This window comes from Pelecanus crispus, chromosome 3 (genome assembly GCF_030463565.1).
Source record: "Pelecanus crispus isolate bPelCri1 chromosome 3, bPelCri1.pri, whole genome shotgun sequence".
NCBI classification, from domain to species: domain Eukaryota; kingdom Metazoa; phylum Chordata; class Aves; order Pelecaniformes; family Pelecanidae; genus Pelecanus; species Pelecanus crispus.
The window spans coordinates 79,862,686-79,880,557 of record NC_134645.1 but is presented as its reverse complement, the minus strand read 5'-3'; positions in this window follow the sequence as shown (position 1 = coordinate 79,880,557).

The window sequence follows — 17,872 nt, the reverse complement described above, 5'->3', positions numbered from 1 at the left end:
CTGCCTGGAAAAACTACCTACTGCTCTCTCCAGTAAAATTCCACAATGGGCTGGCTAAGCCTCTCTCTGTGTATATATATATTTATATAAAACACACAACCAAAAAACCCCAACCTGAAAGCCCTCTTTTCCTGTGAAGGCAAAATTCATTGCTGACTCCAGTAGTGTTGTTGTAACAGCATCCCCACCAACACTAGATTGAAAAGCCCAACCTTATGAGCTGCAGAGAATCTCCTGTGTGGAGAAAGGGCTTTTCTTCTAGAAAGACCAATTGCGTAGAGGTCAGGAAATTCATTAACTTGCATAGTTACCAAAAGGAGTTAATTAGGCCATTAGTGACAACATACAGAAAGCATGAAAAGTATGTAGGGAAGATGATACGTGGGATGGGAGAATACTATAGATGCATTGAACTTTGCTTGCCAGAACAGCTGAAGATTGAAAAGGGACAGAGAAAGACACAGGCCCAGCCTCATGGTAGGCACAGGTTTGCTAAAACAGAGGTCGGGACAGCAGACAGTGCTGAGCAAGGAGGAACATAAAGCTGCTGCCTGCTCTATTGCTAGCCTGGGATCCCTCTCCTTGGACCTTTGGGTGTGTAAGTTTTCTCTCAGCCCTCTTGTTGTGGCCATGTCAATGCTCTTCCCCAGTCTTACAACCCTGGGGCTGCTTCTTGGCCCGTGCTCATGCAACAGCTGAGCAGCTTCTCCTCTTTGTGGGAGGACTTGGTGCTGGGGGAGCGCAGCTGCTCCCGCTTGGGGAGCCTGGAGCAGGAGGTCACAGCAGAACGTACACAGGTCATACACTTCAGTGACCCTGAGGCACAGCTAAAGCCCTTGCTGCCTACTGTAAATGATTAACTTTTCTCCCAGATTCTTAAGAACACCGGACTGTTAAGAAACTCTTTTAGCTTTAATCTCTCTATTGCAGGCAAACATGTAACAATCTTTTTAGTAAACTCGCCAAACTCCATTTTAAAACTTAAATTTCCCTGAATAAAGAGATACTGCTGCTTATGCATCAAAATGTTAAGCAAAACCCATTGCAGTAGCAATAAATACTACTGAAATTCACCAGAAGAAAGCAAGGCTTCTTTCAGCAAAGTCTGTGATCTATTTTCCTGGATTGATCTCAAAAAAGGCAGTACTTGGCAAGAGTATTTTACATGCCAGTTATCTTCACAGGCACACATCAGATTATGTAATATATATTGTCGCAAGTAGTAGTTTTCAATACCTCTTTTATAGATTTTTTTCCTTTTTAAAAAGCAGACTTTTTGCAATTTTTTAAGATCTGTGAACATGATGACTGTCCTGAAAGGTATTATAATCTCTTGCAGTGTTTTTCCATCTCTTCAGTGACTTGCCATGGGAGCTAATTATTTGGCTAGTACATTTTGTCACTCTTGCCAGGAGTGTCAAATATAGAAGTCAAGAAGACTTCATAGGTTACTGCTCCAGCACAGAGATGCTTAATGAATGCCAGAAGTCAAATGAGCCTAAAACTGTCTTCACAAAAGCTTGAGCAAGACACAACATGAAAATGCTTCAGTCTTTCTTAAAATACTTCCTTGAAATTTCTCCCCAGTTATTCTTTTTTTTAGTTTTCAGCTTATAGTAAAAAAGACTTTTACATTTTTTGACTCTTCTGCACAAGTTTTAAGATTTCACCAGTAAGAAAAGCAACTGGTAATATCATAATGTCAGTACCTGAACTGAAGAAATATTCTTCCACAAAGATAATGACCTAGATGTCAGACCACTGTCGCTCTGGCTGTAGTCTCATGACACAACATCTCTGTGGCACAGTCACTAAAGATATTTCTTTCCTTCTCCTTTCCCACTGTTTATTCGTCCCCTGAGACATAGTGCACTCTACCCTCAGTTGCGGTGGTAGTTTTTACGTGGACTGGCTGTGAATTTTATCTGGGAAACTGATCTAACTTGAAAACCAAAGTCAAAATAGATGATGATTAAAAAAAAATAAACCAAGCCAGATTAGTTGCTTGATCTAATTTACACTGCATCCTTGCCAATAATCTGCACCAGTCTATTTGAAAGGTGGTACATCTGGCATGCAAAAATACCTAAAGTGGACATTGCTGCATATATGTTAGAGAATAAATCCCCAGCCTCAGAGTACTTTTACCATTGTCAGGTATTGCAGTGTATAGCAGGGACAAAACTTGTTGTTAAACACTAATTTTATGTTAAATAAAATATGTTTCTCATAATATTTGTTTCCTTGTCTGTCCATCAAGGAGAGGAGAGGGGGAATTACTAGATACTCATCAAAAGGTAAAATAAAAATTTAAAGATCCTTTTAGTGTAGGACAGAGTCACAAGGCTGTTTTTTTGACTCACTGTTTTTACTGTTTCTCTTTCAGCCACCTTGTTAGCTAACTGCTCTAGTCAGAAAACACAGCATGTTTTTGTTGTGCAGTGTACACTCAACAGGATGGCTTCAGTGGAAAGAAATTTCCAGATATTTACTATTTCTGAAAGAATTTGTGTTCAGTAACCACTTTTACCTCTGTATTCCATCCTGAGGTTTTTTTAATGTGAGAAAAGCCATTCAGCAGTCTTTCCACTCTAAACCAAAAAGCTGTGATGCACTTACACATTTATTTTTTGAGAGGAAAGGAGCTGAATGAGTCTCAGGAGCAGTACTTTTGCTATGGTGCAGACATGCAGATTTGGAAGCAGCCTTAAATATACAACAGACACAGCCTTACTTGACTTACAGTGTTGAGTAAACTTCCTTCCCTCCTAAGGGCAGTTTATACTATGCTAAGACTTGGTCTCAGCCCACATTAGCAAGATGGTTATTTCCAGAATTTGTCTGCAGAGGCAGAAGGTGCTGTGTTGGATTAAATGTACCAACAGCATGGATGCAACAGGAATAAGGCCCCAGGAGTTATACATCATGACTGGTGACAATGTGTGCATCAACATGCAGTCACCAAACAGACACTTATCAAGTCATTCTTCCAGTCGCCTCAAACTGATTCTCTGAAGAACTGTAACACTTCCATCCCAGTAAACTTACGCATGTTTCCCTTTAATTAAGACAAGCCCAGCATTTATTCACCAGAGTCAAGAAAAAAACAACGTTGGCTGCTCACTACCATGCACTTGGTATAACAGCTTAGATGAAGAAAGTCACATCAGTGCAAAAATCAAGAATCAGTGCTGCAGAATTAAGGGCCATCCTTTTAAAATACTTGTTTGCAATTAACGGAACAGTTCTTTGGTTTTGACTGACTAAATCAGGCACATTAGCTTTCTGTTGTCACGTGTGACAAAATAATCCAGTTGATAAATATTGCTGGGTTTCAACAGTTCAGTAGCATAGCTTTCATCTATGGACAACCATGCACAGCAGAAAGGGCAGCTGCCGTCAAAGATGCCCCAATGTTTCTTGCTGCCCCGCTGCCAAGGGTTGCTGCGCCCCGGGGAGAACCAGCCAGAAGGACAGTGTGTTCACGGCTCAGTCACTTCAGCCCAATGCCCAACCTTCTGCTTCAACTGGCAGTGGAACTGGACCGGACAAAAAGGCTCCGGACTTGCACTCAAGCAACCAAGCTACACACACATGTTCCACTCTTGTCTCTACTGTGAAAGTAACTTCTAGGTTGAAGGGGAACACATCACCGGAAGCGGTAACTTTTTAATTGCTGGGCCTATATTCACTAGCTTTCCTGAATGCATAAACTACAAGGGATTCTGGAGAAGTCAACATGGAGTTGGAACAGTTTGGCAACGTTAGAGGTTAGCGCAGCTCCTGCACCATACTCCAGGCTCCTTAGGTGAAAGGAAGATAAATGCTATGTAACCTACCGCAGAGGGATCCATCTACAGATGGATTATCTAGTGAAGAGAGAGATCTACAAGACCTGCCTGTGTAACAAATGGCAACCAAACATCTTGCTTGCTTGCTATGAGGAGAAGCTGTAGTTTTTCTCCTTCACGTATTTATAGTATTCATCTTATAACTAGTAGAAATAAAGCAATAAAAGGGAGGGGAAAAAGCAGAAATTTAAAACTATCACTGAAAACAATGGTCAAACATTAAATGGTGCACATTAATTTCCAACCTTCTTCTGGCCAGCCTTCTTTTTGATTATCAATATCAGTATGAAATAATTTTTTGTAATTCTGGCACATTTGCACCCATACAGGTACCAGTAAAGCAGTTCTCGAACTTGAGGTCACGGCTCCAAGGGGGGCTACAGCAGTCACCAGTGGAGCAGCAATCACAAAGGGAACAAGGCTGGCAAGCAGGAATGGACTGCAATTGCAATGGCAATTCCAACACCTTCCAATGGCAAAGTTGGAGTCAGTCTCTTTCATTCTAGTTACCCACTTGTCCTTTCTGTTTTACGTCTGTCAAGGGTATATACCAGGTATTTTAATTAAAAAAAAGACCATGATCATGCAGTTTTTATGTTATTTAAGTTTGTTTTGGAATTATTTGGATCAGTGCTAAACACAGCAGAGTGGTTACACTTGAACAGTAGTAACACTTCAGGCTCTATACTTGGATGTTTCCATACCAGGAACACCATTTTTGTAAACATCTACCATTTAGAAAATTAGCATGTACTCTGTCTTAATGATACATTGCTAGTATTACTTCTCACAGGGAAAACTCAATTGCAGTATCTCTGGTAACACTGTTTTCTTTTGGTCAGCCTCTTTTTTGGGGACAAATCCAGATTAGGTATTTAATTCCCTTCCACGTTTTAGCGTTTCTGTCAGCTTATGTAAGCAAATCATTTCACACCATAATCTGTAAAGTGTCTAATACAATTTAAATGTTTTTATTGAGATTCCATCCAATTACAGACATAGGCAGTACTTCATGTATAAACTGTTATATTTCATTCTTCCTTCCCCATTTAGGAAATCAGATGTTTTCTGCTGTTTACCTTGATGACACACTGCACTAACTTTGTTGAAACTGTGGAAATTTACATTTATTTTATCTGATTTTTTTCCCTGTCTCTAATCCTGAAATAAAACTCATCGTTTTTCATATTAATTATGTTCTTACTTATTTGTTATTCTATTTACATATTTCTATTGCAAAACTCTAAACCTGGTATAGCTGAAGGTACAAATACATGGATCTGAATACCTACTTCACAGTGGTGAAAACTGTCAATTTTGAAGCAACTAGCAATCAATTCTTCAAAGACTATTTTGCAAAATAATTAAGCCTTACTGTTGTCATAATTAAATGATGCTTTTTAAGAACCTTTTTTTTGTTTCCTATTCGTAGTAACACCCAAGAAGAATTGCATGCAGACAGCTCATTTTCAGTCTGAGTTCTACATAAATTCTCTTCATGCCATGCCACACTTACTGTTAGGCATACTACCCATGGCTTTAAATTTCTATATTGGAAATCTAATTCCTCCACACTTGGAAAATGATTGTAAAATTTCTCATTCTTACAGGTTTTGAACATTCTCATGGGAAAAGTTAGAACAAGTAAGAAATTTGTGTAATTAATTTAAGCATACTGGACATCACTTTCCTGGCACGTGTTTGTAACCGTTCCTGCACATATTAGTATCTTCTGAGTTTTCAGTTAGAAATAATACTGAGTATTAGCTCTGTGGACCAAATTGTGCTTAAACCATTTCTGTAAATACGTGACAGAAATGTCATGGAATTTTGGGTTGCTCCATTGTTTTTTTCTTCCTTAATATAAGCAATAATTTTACCCATAGCATTAATTTTGCAGCCTAGAATACGATTAAGATCATTTGGTCTGTTTCTGTGGGCTAATAAAGCATCATATTACCTGGATAATGGGTCATTTTACTCTCCCTGGCTCCATCTGCAATGTTCTTTTGTTAATTCTGGCTTCCATCACAGTGACTCTTCACTAAGAGCAAAACAGAAGAGCTGAAGCAGACATCTTTGTCTTACTAGCTTTTTAGGAATATTTCACTAAAAAAAAAAGTTACATTTAGGGAATTAAGTGTCAGATAATACTGTGCCTTATAAAATTTGAGACAAAGCCAACATATAAATCAAGGCATGGCTTTAGGAAAGGCAACTCAACTTCAGCCAGAGATTCTTGGCTGCCAAAGACAATACAGCGAAGTTGCAATTCTGCTTGTATGGAATTCTACACTTGTAATTCTACAGTTCTACAACTTGAAGAAAGGGATTCACTTTAATGCATGGTCTGGTATGGTCAAAGTATTGTCTTCTATTAAACTTGGTTTTGCTTATGTATGAATTCTTTAAGTGTATACATATTTAGCAGCTATGTTCTACATTCAAAAGGAAAATAGCCTCCACACCAACAGCTTTTCTCTCTTTGTGTAAGAGTATAGCTTGTGTCTTCTACAGACTTTGTTAAAGCTCAGTTATGACACCGAAGAGGAGCAAGACATAGCTCCCATCTTCCTCTCTTCAGGAGCCTACACTGATGATCCATCAGCTCTCGCAAGGGCTGTTCAGAGGCTCTTGCAAGGTCAGCCAGTCTGTCCCACCCATGTTCCTGCTTGACCAGATTAGTATCCCTGACAGCCTATCTTCTCCAAGGCAAGGCAGGTTATCTCTAAACCCACATAAAAGGAGGCTACTGAGCGCAAGAGGACTTTCAGCTTCTTTTGCAGGTTCATAGCTCACCTTCCCCCCAAACTGTTCCTCTTCACTGCAAATGTGTAACCCACTCTTTGCCTAGAAGTCCTCAACCCCTTTTCTCCCCAAATGGTCATGGGAATCTGCCCCACAATAAGACCTTATTAAATGATTAGTTCCCACTGGAGAGCTTTTCAGTTTGTTTTGTTTTGATTAGCAACCTGGTCATGAACTTCTGTGCAATTTTTGTTTACCTATATGCCCTTCCAGTTTCAGTCCTGGATGACAGTTCTCCGAGGAGCCTAAAATATAAGTGTAAACGAGATGAGGTCCCAGTTGCTCTGACCCTGGGACTAACATGAATTATCTCTCTCAGAAGGGTGGAGCTGTAACAAGTTTATGGTATTTCCCAGCTCTGCTGACCTACACCAGTTCCAAAGATGCAGAAAAAAAATCCAACCAATAATTTGTTCTGGAATACAAGCCATGAATATAAATTATTTATATGAAATGTGATCTCATCAGTATAATTTCACCATATAGCCAATGGCTTTGTGTCAGAGAACGCTTTTGAGTATTATTGGCTTACCTATTATTGCTCATTTTTCACCTTCTGTATTTGACTTTCTCTCTAGCACTAGACAGACATCCACCAAATGAAATATTACATCATAGATATGGTAATATTTTCTATAGAACAAGGGTTAAATTAGTATTATTAGTAATATTTTCTAATTTTTCATCAAGGACACAAAGATCTATGCCTGCAATTTAAAGGCTAAAAAAATGTATTTTTGCCTGCTTCCGAAGTTCTAAATGATTGCACCACTGCTGACGTTGTACCTCTGATGCTGCTACCTGATAGTAATGCCTCCAGATAACAGGAAGGGGAAACCCAACTTCACCTCTTAATGAAAACATTTTTTTGACTAAAGAGTTCAGTCTGTGATCCAATGGATGGTGCTTCTAGATTCCTTAAACCACATTTTCATTGCATGTGATTTTCAGAGAACATCTGCTCTGAGAGAGGTGAGCATTATAGTTTGGCTGTCAATGTATGATATTGAGGTACACATTAGCTTTCTAGGTAATTTCAGTATATTTTAAGACAGCTGAGATGTCTCTCCAAGTATATACACAATCTGACAGATCAGCCATCATTATTAGTACTTGTAAATCTCCATCTTGTAGTTTGTCATCACGCTTTTTCCAGTCTTGGCCTTGCAACCAAGACATAGCTACCTCAGTTGGTATTTTCTCTGTCTTGCTATTTTTTCCATATTTCTGAGAAGTTGAGAGTCTCATGTTCTTGCTCAGCTGCTATAGCTTCATGCCTCAAGCTACCTTAAATAAAATGGCAGCTGTGTATGTGTCTCAGTTCCATTCTTGTTGTATATAGCAAAATGCTAGCACAATAATTTTCACAGCACGTGCTGAAGGCTTCTGGCGCCTTAGGAAAATTCTCTAAATTTAATATTGTTTTCTACTTGTATCATTTCACTTCCTGCAGTAAACTGGTCAAACTTTCCATGAGTAAGCCCTTTTATAAAACATTTCCTTCCAACTTTGAGATATCTTAGTACTGCTGAAAATCATGACTATTATGAGAAAATTATTGACAGAGCTTTTACAGGAGTAATATCCCAGTCCCAGTCATTGTATTATAGGGAACACGCTGTGCAGTGTCTTATATATTTCATTTTCATTCATACCATCATGTTTCGGGATGAAACAGCTGAACATCAGCTCCTTGATGTGTGTGACAATTGCCTCATGCTGCCATAACTATGTCCATGCTACAACTTTGTCTAGAAGCCACCCTGGGGGGTTGCCAACATTTCAGAGGTGCAGTCTGAATCTCAGCAGCTGTTTTAAAAATCATAATTGATTTACTAGCTTTAAGTCTGAGTGTTGCTTGTATTGCAGGTTTTAGCCTTAGAGAAGTAATGGATAGTACAAGTGCATGTTCATCCTGCTTTTATTTAGTTATTTTTCTATTATTGTAATCTACTTTTTAATCTATGTCTATTATTATAATCTACTTTTTCAATCCAGAAACAGGCAGGGTGGGGTTGCCAGCACATTCTGATGTAGTACACTTTTGTTTATGCAGATCCTGCGCTAGACTGCCTCCAATATGACCTGGATCCCAGCAAATACTGTTAGTACCTCTTGCAGACTACACTGCTAGTGTGTTGTCACCATTATCCAGGAGCACTTGTGAGTATCCAGCTTTGGTTCTGAGTCTTGAGAGTATTTCTACTTTTGCCTAGTCAGGCATAGATAATAAGATCTTTGTTTAAGCTGCTAGAGTCTGCTCTGTGAGAACACATGGCTTGCCTCGCTTCTCCAAGGCTATTACGATGCCATTCAACCAACGGGATCAAGTACTCTTTGTAAAATATCCAGACATGTCCCATCCCTCTCCCAAAAAAAGGGAAAAAAATGAAATGCAGCCAAGTCCACTTATTTTATCCTATGAACATCTGAGATGAGCACAGGCTGATTCAGATGTTATAATATAGCACAGTTACAAAGCTGAGGAACATTTATCAAGCATTTCTGTCAACCACCCCCCCTGACTAGGAGCCAAAGGAGGACTTAGATTTGAGATTCTTCTGTCTGGCACATTCCAGTAAACACAAACAGCTGTCCACTGATACATTTTGAAAACTGAATGACAGACATGTTGCGATAAATTTTTCCATCGTATAAAGTAGCCAGTATATGGGGGAAAAAAATGGTTTTTTGAAAACAATCTCTAGACCACAGTGTTTTGTTCATCTTCAGGAAACTCCTCAAAGCTTAAACAGAAATTCACATTGTACTGTTTAAAAAAATTCATTTTGTGTAGGATGTACTAAACACTAAATGTATTAGTATTTCAGAAAAAGCTTGTAACATTTCCATTTTCTAAGTTAAAGCTAATCATCTGTTCAAGTGCTGAATATGATTGCCTGTTTCTCCATACTAACTTGGAAAAGGAAAACCAATTTCTTTGCATGTCCAGCAAGTACACTTCTCCACTTGAAAAATGTATTTCTATTGGGGAAAAACCTTTCAAGACTTCTGTAAAATATCTGAGTTTGAAAAATCATTGCTTGAAAGTATTCTTATCTTCTTTCTGTGGAAAGAATTGCTGAGCGTGATCTTTGAGGTACTTGGGACTCCCTGTTATTTGATACAAGCCCAAGAATTCCTGGAAGTAACACGTACACACCACAATTTGCGGAAGACGTAATCTGATCACAAGAGCTGCGAGCTATGAAACAAGAGAGAGGATAAGGGCATCAGCATGAAAACAGGAGCCTGGAAAAGTTCTGAGAAAATAGGAGCCTGGAAGTTCTGAGATGTGAAAAGAAGAGAGACATTTTGGTGTAGGACTTTAGAAGTGAACCAAGAGCCCTACAAAGTAGGGAGAAGAGAAATGGTGTTAGCACTGAGTGTTCAAATATTGCTACTCTGGCACTGACCAGCAGGGTCTGCATTGTAGAAGCCCATTGGAAGAATCTCTAGAAAAGTCGAGCCAGCTTTTTTTACGAGCTAAGCATAGTCTCTGGTCTATTTATGAACACTAGAAAAGTTCCAGGGAAATTAACAGAAAATGTTGAAACTGTTGGTAAGTGTATTAATCTCTAGTAAACTCCATGTCTGGCTGCAACAGGCGAGCATCCTATCCAGACAGGCAGCCTGTCCTGCTTCTCTCCTCCTCACCGCAGCCATTGCTAATCCTTGTATTGGTTGCTTCTAAAGTCCAAATTGTGGCAACTCCACTGACCAGGCAACAAGTTCATAGAAGACAACAATGTAAAGACATTAAAAACTGAATACACAAACATTTCAGTAAAGATAAGGAGCAGTCATTGCTAATTTATTAGATAGTCTCACTGCTAGTAAAATACATTATTTATAAAACCAACATTTGACAATCTGGCTAACTTAACTTTGTAAAAGACAGAATACTTCAAAAGAAAAGGCAATCTTTTAAAAGATTCTGGAAATACTTAATTACAAAACCAGGAAATAGTATCAGTGACACCAAATCTCTCCCTGACAATTTTCACCACCTGCTTTTAGCTGAAGTATAAGTCAAGATTTGAAAACTGTAAGTCACAGGGAAAACTCTACATACCATGTAAGCTGCACCCCATAGCTACCAGACGTTCCAGCTGGGAAATCAAATCTTTACTTTCATCCACACTTATGATAAGAGGTGCCTTACCAGATCTCTCTCTAGACAGCTATTCCTGATTAGATCACGTCTCCATTCAGCACCCTGTCATAGTGTAGATCAGAGCTGCAAAACACATAGCCGGTTTCTCACCAGCAACCAGATAAGTAAGTTCTGTGTCCTGCTGGTAGATGAAAGTCACGGAAGTTATTAAAAGTCGTTTAGTTTACCTGGGAACAAGATGTGCAGGCAGTGTGAGCCAGCCAGCCAGGTCCTAGGGCACGCCTCCCCACTACGCACACGCTGTGCTACCAGCCTCATGCCCGTTAATCACGTCTCCCCTTTCCCAGTATGGGGGCCTGCCAGCTGTGGCAAGTGGCTGACTATATCCTCTTTACCTGACTATATCCTCTTTACCTGACGGCCCCCTGGGCAGGTATTTGCAGCTGGAGTGCAGAAAGGGGCTGGGGAAGGGGCAGGGGGCAGAGAGGGAGAGCCCATAGGCACAGTCTGGCAGGAACTGCTGCATGGGAGAAGGGTGCAGTTCAACGCAGGTAAATTGGGAGCTTTGAGGCCTGGCAGCTCATTAGAGATGAGGCCGTTTGAGACAGACAGGACTATTTTTTCTCATTCACCTCTGCAATAGTGAGCAGTGATCTCATGCTCCAGAGACAGACTCAAGAACAATGTTTAAAGCAACCTTCTTGAATTTATAGGCCACAGATGCTACCCATGCCCAAATTCAAAGGCAGGCGTGAAGTCTTCCTTTAATGGCAAAGGATATAGAAGCCGTTACATTTTTAGGGCTGCTCATGCATGTCTCAAGACCCCAGTAGGAACTATAGCATCACTGAGACTTCTGAAGGAGAGTCCAAATGGAAAGCAAAATATTGTCAGCATCCATGTGAATGTCAATTCTGCAAAATTCACAACCTTAATCAAAGAGAAAGGTTTATATATTATCTGTATATGAATAATTTTTATATAGCTATATATATTACATACATTACATATATATATAATGCATACATACTCTCTCCATGTATATATTTATGTACACATAAACAACTGGCCATTCTTTATTGCATCTGTCAGATTTTAAGAAAATCAAAACAGTCTCAAAATACTAACAGTCATGCTTGGATTGCTCAGAATCTGACTGTGGCAAACCTACAGAATCTATATGTAGTGCATAGGTTATATGGGCCTTATAAGAATTGCTTGAATTGAAGAAATGATCAATTATGTGTCAGTGTCACGACAATACATAAATACAAACTAATCAGAACTAACTTCATAGTTACAGCTAAGAACAACTTTCTATATGAAGTATCATTGTTTACCTAGCAGGATCAAGGGATTAAAAAGAGTTTTTTACAACATTTCTTAAATAGGTGCATCCACCATAAGCTACTATTGTACTTCCTTTTAGCATGTGGTCTTTGAAATCTCGAACAGCCTGTTGAGTCTAACAGGACTATGCAAATTTTGGTAGGTCTGAAACCTAAAGCAACCCCTATTGAACTGCATCTCAAATAATCTGGTCCCTAGACATGAGTTTATCACTGTACAATTGTTCTCTCTTTAATTGCAAGAAGTAGTTATGAAAACTTTATCTAAAGTATTGATAAACGTTCTCAAGTAGGAAAACTACTTTGGTAGTTCGGAATAACTACTTTCCTGTTTTTTCAGTATTCAGTGTCAAGTGCCTGCTTTCCACAAAGAGCACACAAGAGAGAAGAGCGACAGCAAAATAAACCGATTGCTAGGATTTCTCTCCTAGTTCACACAGAACAAGGTATTTTTGTTGCTGACCCAGAACTGATAATGAATGAGATATTGTTCAGATAGATATGCATCTAAGTCACAACTTAGCCAAACATGTAATTTAAGTATAGGTCCCAGCTGAGCAAAGAAAAAGTCTTACCATCCTAACTACCTGCAGAGGCTATTGATACCCACCACTACTGCTTGCACATGATATTAAGAGCCAGTTCTGCTGTCAAGTTCAGGTATGCACTTTTACCATTAAAAGGAGCTCCCAGGCTTTGTTCAAAATGCCGCTCCTGCCTGCCCCGGACAGAGAGATCAACATTATGGGCTAGGCTAGCCCACTGGTGACTGAGCCAGAAAGCACAACACTGCAATTCAGCAGCTTGAACTTGTAGCCAAATTGTGACACATGGGTCTATTCCAGACATCTGCTCCGAGGAGTACGTGCCTGCAAAATCCACCCTGATCAGCGCATCGTGAAAGTACAGGACAGAACCCACTGTGAGGATGTGTGCCTCTTAGTCTTGCAGTTCATATCCTCTAAAATTTCATTTCCTTGCCAAACATTTCTTCTCCATTACCTGCTATAAGCAGTCTCATATACCAGCCCTGCATCCACTGCTGCAGAAGCATACGCACACACACCCCACATCTGTGCATCCCATCTAACAAACCAGGCCTGTATACACGCACATCACAGCCACAAACCACGTCGAAGAAAACTCGCCATGATGCATGACACCATTTACCATACGGACAATCCCTTGCTGATAAATATATACATATATACTCCATATCCATGTATCACATGCAACAAGCCCAACCTCAGTAAAAACACGCCATCTATCGCACACAACAAGCCTGTGCCCCCACGCAGAAACAGCCCGTCTGCGTGTCAGGCGATGTTCCTATACGTACTGCTTGTACACACCTATCACCCCTGAAGCGCCCAGGCTGTTGCAGGGCCTGGGGCTCTGCGTCTGTGTGGGTGCATGCGTGTGCGTGGGTGCGTGCACGCTCACGTGTTCAAGAAATGCGTGAACATTAAGTGTCTCAGAGTGTATGTGCGTGAATGCATGTGCATGCATAGGGTATATGAACGCACGTGGTGCCTACAGGTGTGTGAGCCTATGTGCGAATGGGTAGTGCGGGTGCATACGTGGACGGGGCACATACACAGATGCGTGTGCATAGCGTGTGTGAGCGCATGCACGGCTCACAGCACGCGCATGGAAGACTATGTATAGGGGTGCTGCGAATACCTGTGTCAGTGCCTGTCAGTATAGCGTGAGTTTATACACCGGGGTGCAGCGTGTGCGAGCGCATGTGTGGCAGCGCGTGTGGCAGCTCCTCCGCGTGTGCGTATCCGTCTGTCCGGCTGTGCCTGTGAATCCCCCTGTGCAGTACCCGCGATGCACAGCGATGCCTCCCTGTGCCAGCCCCCCCGCCGTGCGCGTCTGCGTCCCCGTGGGGGTAGCTGTGACACGCTGCCCGTGTGGGTGCCCGTCAGCCCCGGCATATGGATGTGCGAGTGTGACAGCCCCTCTGTCCGTCCGGCGCCGGACGGGGCTGCCCCCGGTACCTGCCGAAGTGTCCCAGGGAGTCGAAGAGCCGCTCGGAGCTGGGAGCCATGGCGGGGCGGCAGTCAAACCGGGACCCTCGCTGTCGCTGTCCCGCCGGTGAGGAGGAGAGGCACCGGCCCGGCCCCCGGTGGGATTCGGCGCCCCGGCCCGGCCCGCCCCGCCCCGCCCAACGGGCGGGGCGGGGCGGGCCGGGCCGGGGCGCCTGCCTAACGGCCGCCGCCAACGGCCACCAACGGCCGCCAACCGCCAGCCCCGGCGGCCCTGTTTGCCTGAGGGCCCCGGGGCAGCTGGACGGGCTCCCCTCAGCGGCACTGAGCGGGCGGTGGGAGAGAAGGGGAGGTGGTAACTCCTGTACTACTGCTGTAGGGCTTTCGTTCCCTGAGCGAGGGGTTTAATCTCTCACATACGGGGCTGAGTGCCGCCGACGCTTTGCTCTGAGGGATGGGGCTCTGCCGGTCCCGTCGGGCAGCATCTGCAGCGCGCTCGGTTCCCCCCCCCCCATTTAAATTAAATTAAAGGAGGCAATTAGGTCCTTAAGTCCTCCTGTGACAATCATTAATAATCTAATATGTCAGGCTCTAGTGTATTTCATATGGACGTTTTCAATTAAAGGAGGGTATAAACAATTTTTTCCCAGGACATTATCTGAATGTTAATAAGAGTCATTTTAGTAGCCTGCTCTGTTATTTGGATATATTACTTTGCAATTACATGTTGTTTTTTTTTTTTCCCAAAGCTTTAGCACACAATCTAAAATTGTATTCCCGTTTAATAAAGATAAAATATGTAATGTGTCCCATATCTGCGTGACTATCATTAGTACTCCAATTTGTACAAGCCTCAATTGTATTTGGACCTTCTTACCCAAAGAGTAGGCCAAAATAATTCAATTTGAAATTGTCTGAGGATTAGCAAAACGAGTTACAACAGGAGACCTTGTAATTAACTTAGCAGTGGGTTTTGTTGGAACAGATACGCCCTAGCAGCCCAGTTGCTCTGGGCTCTGACAATTAGGCAAGATACAGAAAAAAACCTATTGCAGGTGCAGCTCTCGTACTTAAGGTTTTTCCTGCCCAGAACACTTGATTTCCCTTCTCAGGTAGATCCAAGTTCAAAGCTGTCCCTGCTCCAAGTGAGGAGATGGACCAGATGCCCTCCAGGGTCTCCTTCCAACCTAAGTTATTTTATGATTCTGTGATGAAAGACACATTTCCAGCAGATTGCATGAGCTCTTTCTGGGCTGCTCTATTCAAAAACACAGCGGGGGGGGGGGGGGAACAAACAAAAAAGCCAAGTCAATTCAATCTTAGTGTATACGTACTCCATTTTTTAGAAAGCACAGATAAAGCTGAGAAGTAAACCCCTACTAAATCACTGGAAGTCAAGTGACTTTCAGTCACTTCCCTTTCCAAAACCTGACCCAAATACTTCCGCTGCCGCGCAGGCTGTCGGGCTCCATGGTTTCGCAGGCAAGTGTGCCTTTTAGAGGCTCTGGCACCAAGCAAGTGCCACAACTGTTCCTCTGCGCAGAGCAGATGTTGGGGCTTTGGGGTGACGATCTGTTCCAGCGCAGACCTGGAAAAAGCAGATGTTTGTCAGGCTCCTTGGCTCCGAGTGACTCCTGACCCAACCAGCAAAATGAGCAAATACCACGTTACACAACTAGGAATCTGAATAGTAAAAGTTGAGTAAAGGATTGCTCTTCACAGCTAGCGTGCTGTTAGGCCCCTCACCTCACCCAAGAGTTCTGAAGGCATCGCTACGTTTGACAAAAGCTCCCCACGCGTCCCTCTGCATCTGCAAAGGACTTTTTAAACACTGACTCTAGTGTTTATTGCTGTTAATTTCTTAGGCTATGTAAACTAGTTAAGTCCATTTGTTCGCTTTCGGTAAGAATTTTTGAATCGCATGGTTTTTACCTTATAAATATCAGCATTAAATTTAATCATCCTTGTTTTTTTTTCTGGAGAATGTTTTTCAGGTTTGAAATGGTATGTGCTTGAATGCAGCACTGGTACTTTGACAAAGCATTTCTTTCTCCAAAGAGCCACACAAGTTAAATAGTTATTTGCAAAACCAAACACCAATGAATAGTAAACATTCCGGCTAAATATTGCATTGCTGCTCATGTGGCTGTTTTTAGTGTCTTGTCTCCTACAGCAAGTAAATTCAGTAGTTTTCAACAGCGTTGTGGTATAGGGAAGATCTATTTTTGGTGTAAAAGTCAAGCAGGAAATGAATGGATAAATCCCTTTAGACACCATTTTTTAAACCTAAAAAGATCCATAAATAGTTTTTCCTTTGTGGAATCTCTCACAGGCATTCTTGCCCACGTTTCTCTCTATGCTTGCCTCTTTGATAATATCATGACTTTATTGCCCGTATCAGAGTAAAGACAGGAAATTTGCATTCTCTCCTATTAAAGTTAATACCAAACTCCCACATGGTGCACTTCCAAAAGCTATTAATCTAATGCTTGCAATGTCCGCTCTCTCAAACATGCGGTGGTCACAGATTTGCCTTGTTTCTTTCAAGCCTCAGAAGATGCACAACATGCGTTAAGCCTGCTTTCCTCCTATTATGTTACACCAATGCTACACGAAGTAATAACTCTGCTTTTAGTCACCATTTTTCCTCCCTGAGTTGTTTTTCACGAGGATCGCCTAGAAATAGTCATAGTACTGCTCACGTACAGTACACGGTTCTCTTTCCAAAGGATTGTGCTGTGCGCTAAACTCTTGTGCTGCAGAAAATACAGGGAACATCTAAAGAAGAAATGAAAGATACCTGTAAGTAAAATGCGTCAAGATGAGACCATCCACATCCAAGATCTACTTACTTCAGAATTTTAGGGATTTTATTAGCAGAAGGAACTGAAGGGACATTGTGATCCCTTTCCTATAATGTCTTCGGAAACCACTGGGGTGGGAAGATTGAGGGTGTTCACAACAGACAACACTCCAGGGTATTTCAGGTGTTTAAAGTGTTGGTCTTTTAATCCCACAAGGGGAATATGCAATGGCTCATCACAAAAGAACTTCAGTTACAGGTTTATCCTCATTTCTGGCACTCACAAGCAAGTTGTTTTTCAACAGAGACACTCAATATTGCACAATCCTTGAGGAAGAAGCGATCTTAACAACTTGTAATGGGAGAAGGGAGGGATGGCTTACGAAATAATCTCCTTCAGTTTGTCATTCCCACTACGAAAAATCTGGCTTCTACTGGTAAGGGCCATTCCTGGCCTCCTCTTTTGTAAGTCAAATGGCAGTGTCACCAAAGTATGGGAGGTATATGAGCCTGTGATGTGAATTTGTGTACATGTTCTCATACATTCATATGTGCATGCTGAGCTTCAAATTACAGCTGAACCCTAAATACCAAAGTGGTGAGGACCACAGGTGAGTGGTAGTGTTGCCAACACCTTTCCATGGACACAGGTAATGACTTCTTAAAGGGAGCCAATTTCTGACCCATCTGTTTCCCCATTCCTTTTGACAAGGCTTGTAACCCACAGATGGGGAGCAGTATTACAGGGAGGGCAGGAACTGCAGCTGTGTCAAGCAAGAAACACAGATGATCTAACTGCTGCCACCAGCGCTCAAGTCAAGCACGCAGGTTGAGTCCATCCCTGAGTGGTCTCCAATGTCTGCTTTTATCACACTAGTGAAAAAAAAACCTCCCTGAAATAAACCACAATGTAGCTTGAACATAACCCTCTCACCTCCTGTTTTGAAGTTACC